We start from the raw sequence: 10,252 nt of genomic DNA on the forward strand, positions 1-10,252 counted from the left end.
ATCACAAGTAACCTATCTAAGCTAGCACATTTTTTCTTTTCCTAGTAGGCCAACTCCCTATTATTTTTGTCCATATTAAAAGTCATCTAGATCAGTGTTTACAGATGTGAAGTATGGAAAGGTTCACAGGAAACACTGATATGTAAGAAATATCTTCCTTTGGAGAATGCTTCAGAAAAAAAAAAAAACAATATAATGTCCAATAGGTTGTTTCCATTGTGGTTTTGGCAAATCACCTGAAAGGACACAAGAGCCATCCCTGTATATTTGTAGAAGGAATACGAAATATGATGGCACTAACAAGGTGATTATTTTGGGCTTCATGATCCTCTGAAAGTCAGCCCAGTTAACAGCTGAATCACTCTCAAACACCACGGTTTGTCGCACACTGCAGGGGCCTCCTGAGAACTACCTCACCATGCTGGTTTGGTTCATGTCCACCTGCTAAACTGCATTAGTATACAGCTAGCTAAACAACCTCTTCTGCAAAGTGTTAGTGGCTGGCATTGTCTCTTCGATATCACAGACACAGACCTTGAAGTTGTAGTGCAGTTAGTATGCTCATCATTCAAGCTAAATAAAAAGCCTGAAACAAAACAATTAAGCTTCTTTATGGAGTGAGATAAAGAAAATAATAGATGCTACCATTAAAGATACTGAACTATGTGGCAATAACAGAGCAAGAACTAACGGGAGGGAAAAGGAGCACTTCCCAAGTGACTAATTCCACACACAGGAGTGGGCACATGGGTAAGTTATAACTGAAATCATATAAGAAAAATCAGGAACTCATGGAGAAAACTCCAAACATAGAAAATATTAAGAAGCATGAATGTGACAAGACACTAGGATGCCTAGAACCTGTACCAATGACATACTACACTACTGAAGTTTCCTTCCATCTTCCTGGAATTCAGCACTTAAACAGAACCAAAACACCTCCAGCAGGTCTTCTACTCCAAAATTTGTTGCTTCCTAACTGAAAACCTTCATGTCTTTAATGATCCTGAGGAACTAGAGCACTTTAGCAAGTCCAGCTAAAATGAAAACAACCAGGTTACCTCACTTCTTCAGCTGGGAAATATGTTGCAAAGCAACGAGGTCACAACTCATGAGACCATATCACAGGAGTGCAACCAGACCCATTTAGAGAAGGAGCAATGTAAGTTCATCGTAATTTATTGGCTTTTTGGAATATAATGTTGTATTCTAAACTGTTATTCTTAGTGGCATAATCAGGTAACTTAACATTGCCATTACTGCAATATTAAAAACAAGAAATCACAAAAAAATCTACAGAGATGACTACTGTTAGAACCCCTGGTTTGTTTCTATTGTTGTTATTTTTTGTTTTAAAACCTCCTTTCCTGTGCTCTTCCTCCCCAGTTCCTCTACCAGCCCATTACCAAGAGAATACAGAATATGGAAAACACATTTTGGCTACTTCCAGTACAAAACATAAGAGACAGTCAATTAGTGAGTCAGCAAGTCAATCATTTTTCTCTATAGCAAAACACCACCTGAGAAATAAAACATTACAGTGGAAGATGCAAGGGAAAAGAGAAGTTGTTTAATTGCTTCCGACTATCATATATCACAACACTTGCTGAAAATGATTTGGATAAATATAAAAAGTTAAGGCAGGATTACAATAGGATCTGATCTGCCACAAAAGCTCTACCCCCTGGTAATAACATTATAGTTATGCCTCTTGTAATACTCTATTGATGTGGCAGTGTGTCAGGGGGTCAAAGAGATTTATGCTTTCCTTACTTTTGTTCTTTCGTGTTAAACTGCCATTTTGGTAAGACTAGCACTTTGATAAAAGAACAAAACATCTTTATCTGAAGGCAGCAGTGGAATCTGAATGAACTACACCATACTCGTATAAGTAAACACAACTAAATTACTAGTACTGCTGCATATTTGAGGGTTGGTGGAGAAATATGTAAGAGCAGGTACCTGCTCAGAGACCAGTTTGCTGAGGGAACCATTTCTAAGGGTCCTCAGAAAGCAGTCAAGCCACTGATAACCTGCCTAGCTAGAATTAATGTTTTTTCTATAAAATATACAATTTCCCCTCTGGCTTTAGACAGTAAATTACAGGGAAAGCCAGTTTGTTTTTTGTTATATATTATGACTATAGGGTAAGCAGATTCAAGGAGCATAGCATATTGAAAATTTGGCATCTTCCAGATTAAGGAATTTGTACATACTGGTGGCAAGTTAGAAACAGATCTTTTGGACAGCTGAAAGTTTTCAAGAAATGTATGACCCACCTTAAATTTATAAGCCTATAAATCTGGGACAAAAAAATCATAAGCTTAGTGCCATCACCTACTGTGTGGACATGGCATCCAGGTTCTAGGGCAGAAAAAAATTTAATTGGGTAGAAAAAAAACTACATAGAATACCGACATTTATGGAAACCAAAGAAACATACACCTTTTGTCCAATTAGGTACATGCCCAATAGTTGACTAAATAGAAAAAAACACCTTCAGCTGGGAACAATATTATTGATTTTTCTTCCCTATGGGACAAACCAGTTACAAAATAACTGCTTTCACATGGTTTTGCTATACTTAAATTATTCCTGCTGAACTTAGATTGTACATAGTACAGAAAAAGCTTTGTGGGATTAATCTAAACCTTACAGAATGTTATTAGACCCAAGCTATTCAACTAATGTTTCTTTCTGTACACTATACATAGCCTAAATTCCGTTAACAGCCAAAGAAGTCAGTCAAATCAGATTCAATGTGCAGAACTATTTGTTGATACCTCATGGAATCTGTAAGACATAAACAAGTGTCCTGAGTTAATATGACACAAGGAGACCAACTGTATCATACCTCTAGGTTTTTGCCAAGTGTAGTCCAAATTCTTTTGTGTTTTAGCAAGTCCTTTACCCATAACACACAAGCCCTATGTATGACCACTGTTCTCACATGCCAATTCAACGAAACTTGAAGCTGAAAATAAGATGTTAATCTGACCCTCAGTTGAAAGTGAGACAAAGGGGCACAAAATCACAAAATGGGATATAGAAACTTTTATAAGAAGTTTTAAGTAATGTTAAGTTTGATGGCTTTGTAACAGTAACAATGGAAAATTACTGAGGTGCAGGATACATAGAGAAAAAAAAACAGAGTACAACTAGAGAACATACTAAGAATTCTCACAAGATAAATCATTATAGTTGGCCTAGTTTTAAGAAAAACAGTCTAGAAGAACAGGACACAGGGATAAGGAGTATCTGGGAATGGCAGGTGTCCAGGATGGGCTACAGTTAAACTAACGGATAAGTAGGAGGATAGGAGGATTATTATGTCTCTGGTGCTAACGAACCAATTAAACTGGTATGAGCATCTACTGCGCGTGCTTCAAAGGCTGCCAGAAGTGATGAAGATTGTTGGAAGAAGTAACCGACCCTCAGAGACCACCACCACAATTCTGTACGCATGCGGGGAACTCTCTGGGAAATGATGTAATCCATACGTAGCCTCATGAATATGTATGTATGCCCAGTGACTATATAAGGGTGGCTTGAATAGCAGTACGGGGACACACGTTAGGAGGATTTATCCCCCGTGTCTCCCGGCGCCGCAATAAAGAATACCTGCTTGTCAGCTTGAAAACTTTGTTGGCAAGTTTGTTCCTGGAGTTTTCTCCGAATCAATTGGCACAAGTCATTCTGAAGCATGCAAATATTTGTTATAAGCTACAGTGAGTGACATTAAAGCGTCCAGGATACCAAGACTGACAGAGTACATAAATGGACTTGTGGAAAGCAGTCACTACACAATGCATTATTTGATACTAGTGGAGACCTGTCCTCCATGACGAGACATGGACAAACGTGCTGGTGCACAAGTTGAAGTTTCTTTTCTATTCCATACATTCGTAGATGCAAGCATGAATGCAAGGGCAATGTTTAAAGACAGTGATCGTGGACATCCGTGAGAGGAGTCTCTTAACAGTTAAGGACTTCCAGAAACCTGACACTCCATCAGAGTGTTATCTTTGACCTCTACTCTAACAGCATGCCATAATTAATCACTGCTATTTATAAAAAAGACATTTCAATTTACATTGAGAAGGATATGAGCAGAGATGCTGCTGGGCTGTTATCAGTGGAGACTCAAAAGGCAGAATCAGTTAGAACAGAGCAAGTAGGCATGCACACTTCCAAGAAAATAGCGACACCGAGCTGAAGCCAAGAAGGAAGAATCAATACCTGAATATCAGAAGCTCCACATGACATCGAGGTCTGTGAGCAAAGATTATCAAAGAACCAACACCATCCAGAAATTACTGGAAATAAATATACCATGAAGAATTAAAACTCAGTGTCAACCAGATACAATAATCAACAGACCTGTTAGTGTAATTATAAACATCAACCAGAGTCCGGTGCATGGTCATCACTCGAGAAAGAAATTCTGTTTGCTGGCACATATTACTCATAAATGCTATTCATATGAATAAAATACTGACTATCACATGGTAACGTTAAGCAGCATATCCAAAAGGCCACCATAAAAACGCTGATAATGCTTATTTAAAAGGGACATTCTTCCCCTACAACTCCTTCCCTCTTGGTTTCTTCAGGATATCAAATGACAGACTAGATGAAGATTCTTGTATTACTGATCCCAGTGCATTGCTGCGCAGTGTATACTTCAATGCAAGGGGAATAGGCTTCAAGACAAGGCCGCACAAAATAGGTGATATAAGCGCTTTATTAAGATCTCTGCATCCCACTCATCCACAGGTGCTATTGTTACCTCTGTTCTGACAAAAGGGTCAGGGGACACATGAAGTAAACCATGATCTGCCTTCTCTGAGTCACCTTTCTTCCTATAGCTGTGCATGCAGCTGAAACTTCACACTGTACTAGAAAGCATAGAAAGATGCCAGAAAGAGGATGACAGAGGAAAACGAGGTTGTTGTTCTGGCTGCAAAAGGACTGGATAAGCAGCATAGTCTAAAATAACTGGATGAGAACACAAGTGATAGTAAGCAAGATATTCCATCAGATGGAAAATTCACATTCAGCGGTATGTCACTTAGTAGTTCCATGTTACTATGGAAATGCAGTGTGATTTAAATATCTGTGGCACCACCTGAAAATTTAATCTCCTTTCAGAAACATTCACAAAGCTAGTAGTAATAATAAAAGCATGCATATTTGTCACAGATGCTGATGTTGCACACCTCATCTCCACATAACCATTCTTACCAGGTTTGTCAATATGTATATTTTCAAACAGCATGTTCAAATTTGTCAGTTAACTTTAAATCCTACTTCAATAATAAAAGTAATTGAGGTACTGTACAGCAAGTGTAAGAAGTGCAAGAATGAATGCATGAGCAAGTTTCTGGAATTCAGAACTTCCACCTAGCACAATACATATTTACTCTATGAAGTTATGTTAACAAAAATCGATTTCTTTTTAAATATAGTAGGTTCTCTCTTATTCGACTTACTTTTTCAAAAGCATCTTTATTGACTCATTTAGTGTATTTTACGTAACATCTTCCATTAAAAATTCTGCAAAAGTAAATACTCCCCACTACAGTTAAATGTTGGCTTTGTTAATATAATTATGCTAATTATTAAAATGACTCTTTTTACCTAAAACAGAGATGTTGTGCAAGTGTGATTTAGTGCATTTTAAAAAGGCAAAGTTTTTGCATGTGAGTTTCTTTGAGTCACTTCTTTTAAATACTTAATTCTATTGTGCTCAAATCCAACTAGCTAGATAAAGGAAAAAAAAACACTGGAATTAAAAGTTCTACTTATAAGCTTCCAGTTATGAAAGTCTTGCATTATTTTCATTACTGTACTCTCCCATAGGACCTCCTGCAACTGTTGGCATTGATTGTGCATGAGACAGATAAACTGCTCTCGTCTACACCCCACAGCATGTGAAAGAGATAGACCCATACTTTCCCCACAGATATAACATTCTTATGCGTAGAATGAAGAACTAATGACTGCTCTCAAAGTACTAGAGGAAGCAGAACATAACTTTGGGCTCTGAAAGAGTAACAGCTTCTTCTTGTGCAATAGTCTTTGGGCACACCCTAATGTGCTGACTGAAATATTTATTTGGTTTCAGGCACATATTTCCTAACTCATGAGACATGATCATCATCATCAGACACGGTTGGTCACCAGATGATGGAAAGGCAATTATATCATATTACATTATATTCTGCAGAACACTGTACTTTTCAATTGAGTTTAGGGACTACTTAGGCAATGCTCACATTTTATTTCTCTGTCCTCCTAGACCATATATGAAAATGTTTTCCAACTATATACAACCAATAAATTTCTCATAGAAAAACCCAAATGCAAAGCAGTTACAAAGAGGTTACATACCATTCTTTTTCTTTGATCTACAAGAATTTGCTTGCTTCTTGTTTCATTGGGAGCATGAAACAAGCATCTCACTTCTAACGAAGTTATCTACATATTCTGCAACTGTGGATACATTTGCTTAAATGCAGAATTAAAGAAGAATTGATACTGACCTTATGAAGTGAAAGATGGTAAAGATAAAATATGCAGCAGCAGACTCATAAAACTAAAAAATGAATGCACTGACTTGAGTACATAAGTAAGATTTCATTACAGCTTTTGAAGTTTCTTTTAATTTTTTCTTGGACAAACATTAGTGCTCCTAATGGTATGTATTTTAACTGGACTATCAGTAAGCTAATCTAAAATCTTGTACACAAACTGAACGCACAAAACAGTCAGGCAGCTTAAGTGCTACATTATCTTTCCAAATAAGAAAACATAAACCTCATCACAATTCCTTTACATAATTAAAGTCACAAGAATTGTAGCTATAAAAACCTTGCCATTTTAATTTCCTCATTATTTTATGTTCTTGTCTTATAGCTTAATCATCCTGGACAATATTACAACATGGACCATAAATCACTCAGTTCAGTGAAATCGTATATGAGCTGTAAGTGTCGATCTGGAAAAAGATAAAGTTTGCCTGTGGTCAAAGTAGAATTTTTTCACCTGCACATGCTAGATGGATTAGAACTGGGAGCTTCTAACATGCTTGCAGCAAAATAGGTATCTATTTTGTTTTTTTTCTTTTAATCTATACATCTGAGGTTTGTTTTTTTTCACTTAAGTGTTGTTTTTCTTCAAATGCTGCCACACAAACATGAAAATCTTCTGCTGTAGCATGGGCTTTCCATGGAAACAATCTACGGAGCAAAAATACAGTTCTGAAGTCTCCACCCGGTTTACTTTTTTTCCAAATATATTTATATGGCCCTAATTAGTCTGAGGGTCCAAAAACTAATGTAACCTGTTGAAGAAAACTAGATGTAATATCAAAGTAATATACAGTTCCACAGAACACTTGAAAACTTACAGAAAGATAAACTCTAAAGTAGTAGTCTGAAATGTTGAAAACCTCTGGGTTATCAGTTTTCTGTTCTATGAAGACAGCAGTACAACAAACACATTTGTCTATTTGAAAGAGCAATTTTGATGCTTATTTCAGAATTACAGACATCTATTATGTTTCATTTTCAACAATTCTAATTATGCGTAAAAATAATCTTGATAACCAACGAAGTCCTTCACTTAAGGTAGTCCTTTTTTCCATTTTTTAAAGAAAGCTTTAATCACAGAAGGCCAATAGCTAGTTCAGAAACACTGTCATATGGGGCATAGCTGTTTAGGTTTGAATTGTTTTCCACACTATTTCCACAGCTACAGAAAAGCATACATCAAGAAAAACACAACTACAGAAACTGATGGTTCATACTATTGGACTGTAAGTCCTGAATGATCTCTGACTTGCTGAAAAAGAGAACTCACCAGCAAGCAGTAGCTAGGAGAAGAGATACATGTCTAGAAGAACAAAGTCACATTAATGGTGCTTTGTAAGCATGCCATGCAATTCAGAACCAGTGCAATCAACTGGTACAAACACTATACTTTACAGGACTTACTATAATGAATAAGGAGATTTTTGGCATCTCCTTAAGGCCATATACTTCAGAAGTCAGATCGCTACTTCAACACAGTTCTGGTGTGTGATACACTGCATTTGATGTCAAGCCATTTGGCAGGAAGAACAGTCGAAATACAGATTTGCTGCTAAAGGAGTTCTTAAAAGGCAGTAATACCCAGGACAAAAGTGCTGTCTGACTGGAGCTCAGATGCTCCTACAAAACACTGCGCTTCCTGCCTCTTTTCAAGAGCATATGGTCTGAGCTCATCCAGACAACTCAGCACTACTGTGTCAACAAGTTTAATGTTGCAATGAGAAAGATACAGGCTGTCGAGTTTTTGCTGTTTTCAATGACTTTTTTCTATTCTTTATTCTACTACTGGTACATGACTAGACACAAATAAGCAAGGTTCAGTCTCAAACTTCCTGTGAGCTTAATGCTGCAATGATTTGAAACAGATTAGGGTCTGATCCTGATCTAGTCACTTTTAACCCATCTGCAATGCAAAACACAAGTTCAGCTCTACCTATTTAAATAGTTCTTTGGTTTACTTTCGCTGGTACACACCAACAAACGCTGAAATGTCATTAATACTGGCACATCTAAACACTATTCATTATGAAGTCCCATTTCCCAACTGGGCAACTCCACATTTCCTGTGGTCACCTAATTAATGGGTGTCTATCAGATCCATTTGCAAATCTTACCGGGTAATACATGCACAAAACTAAATCAAGCTCGCCACAGCAGAAATAACGCAGCATTGTGGCATACAATTAACTATATAGAGACATACTTTAGCCTAAGCCTTAGGTGCAATCAATAATGAGTTTCTTTTCTGAAATGTTATGGGGCTATAAGCATAAAATGATAGGCTTGAATTACTTCGGCTTCAATGACCTTTTTCTATTTGGGTCCTTTCAGCAAATATGGAGCTAGACACAATTTTATTAGACAATAAAATTCCCTACCAATTCCAAAATTAAACAGCTTAACTGCCTAAAATATAAAGCACTATCTTGTCTGTGTAAAAATTTCATAGCTACAATATTAATAAAACAGTGTGAGAATCAACTAATATATTCTCCGTCCTTCATTTCTCTGAACACACACACACACACACACACACCCGTTTTTTTTCTTTTTTTTTTTTTTTTTAATATGCATAAGTTTGGGCAAAAGAATCATGTTCTGATTGATTTATAAAGGTTTGAAGCTACAGCTCCAGCCCAGTTGATAGTGCAAACCTTCAAAAAAACACTGAAGAGAGCAAACACTTTGTCCAACCTCACTGTGAGCATCCAAGCAATAAAGTCTCTACATGTGCTACTTGGAAATTAATTTTCACCAATTATTTCACTACTTAAGGATTTGTTCTCCCTGATCTCCCAGCCAGGACTTCGTTACTTTTCTTAAGGAAGTGCCTTTATACACAAGAGAAACCACCTCTCCCCCCCCCGAAGAAGTTCCTCCTTAACCTCAAAATATTTTCCAGGAATGGGTGTTGCCTCACCTACTGTAGCTATGTAAGCATACACACAGGCAGTGTACCCTAGTTATTTAGGCTGTTACACTAATGTGTAGAGAGAAAAAGGACATCCACAAACGAAAATCTCACTTGTCTTAGTTAATACATGTTGGGTGTCAATTGCCCACAGACACAATTGAGACAGCTCTCAGACTAAATAAATGTAATCATCTAAAAATCAACATAAAAGACCACAGAATTGATGTAAATGCCTAGGACACTCCACCAGCTGCACTACCACATAACCTACAGGGTCATTTCTAACTCTACAATCACCTTTTAGAGAAAGTATGTATTCAAGTTGAATATTGCTGTTTTAAACAGATAATTACACTCTGTGGTGGTGGGCCAGCCATAATGTTCTTCATCCCTTCAACTCTAAAGAGGTCACAAGCAAATTGTTATTGTGTTTACGAACAATTCTGTTGCAACCATAAAGAAACAACTTTAGAATGTACAATTTATTACCCATATACAATTTATTAGTCATTTAGAAGCCAAACTTTTATAGTAATAGCCTAAAGGTGATTCTCTTGCAAGACTTGGGGGGGGGGGGGGGAAGCTCACAAAGAAAGCTAATTTCAAATCTAATTTCAAAATTTACAATGTTCGTGCCCTTTCCAAGGTTACACAGCAAGACACGTGGAATCAGGAAATACAGCCTAGAGCACAATAAGAGAAATGATTGATACAGGCAGTAAGTAAATAACCTATGAAGCCAATT

The sequence above is a fragment of the Neopsephotus bourkii genome, unplaced genomic scaffold (genome assembly GCF_033783945.1).
Source record: "Neopsephotus bourkii isolate Nb327-2 ecotype Australia unplaced genomic scaffold, CSIRO-AGI_Nbou_v1 NB_250, whole genome shotgun sequence".
Lineage (NCBI taxonomy): Eukaryota > Metazoa > Chordata > Aves > Psittaciformes > Psittacidae > Neopsephotus > Neopsephotus bourkii.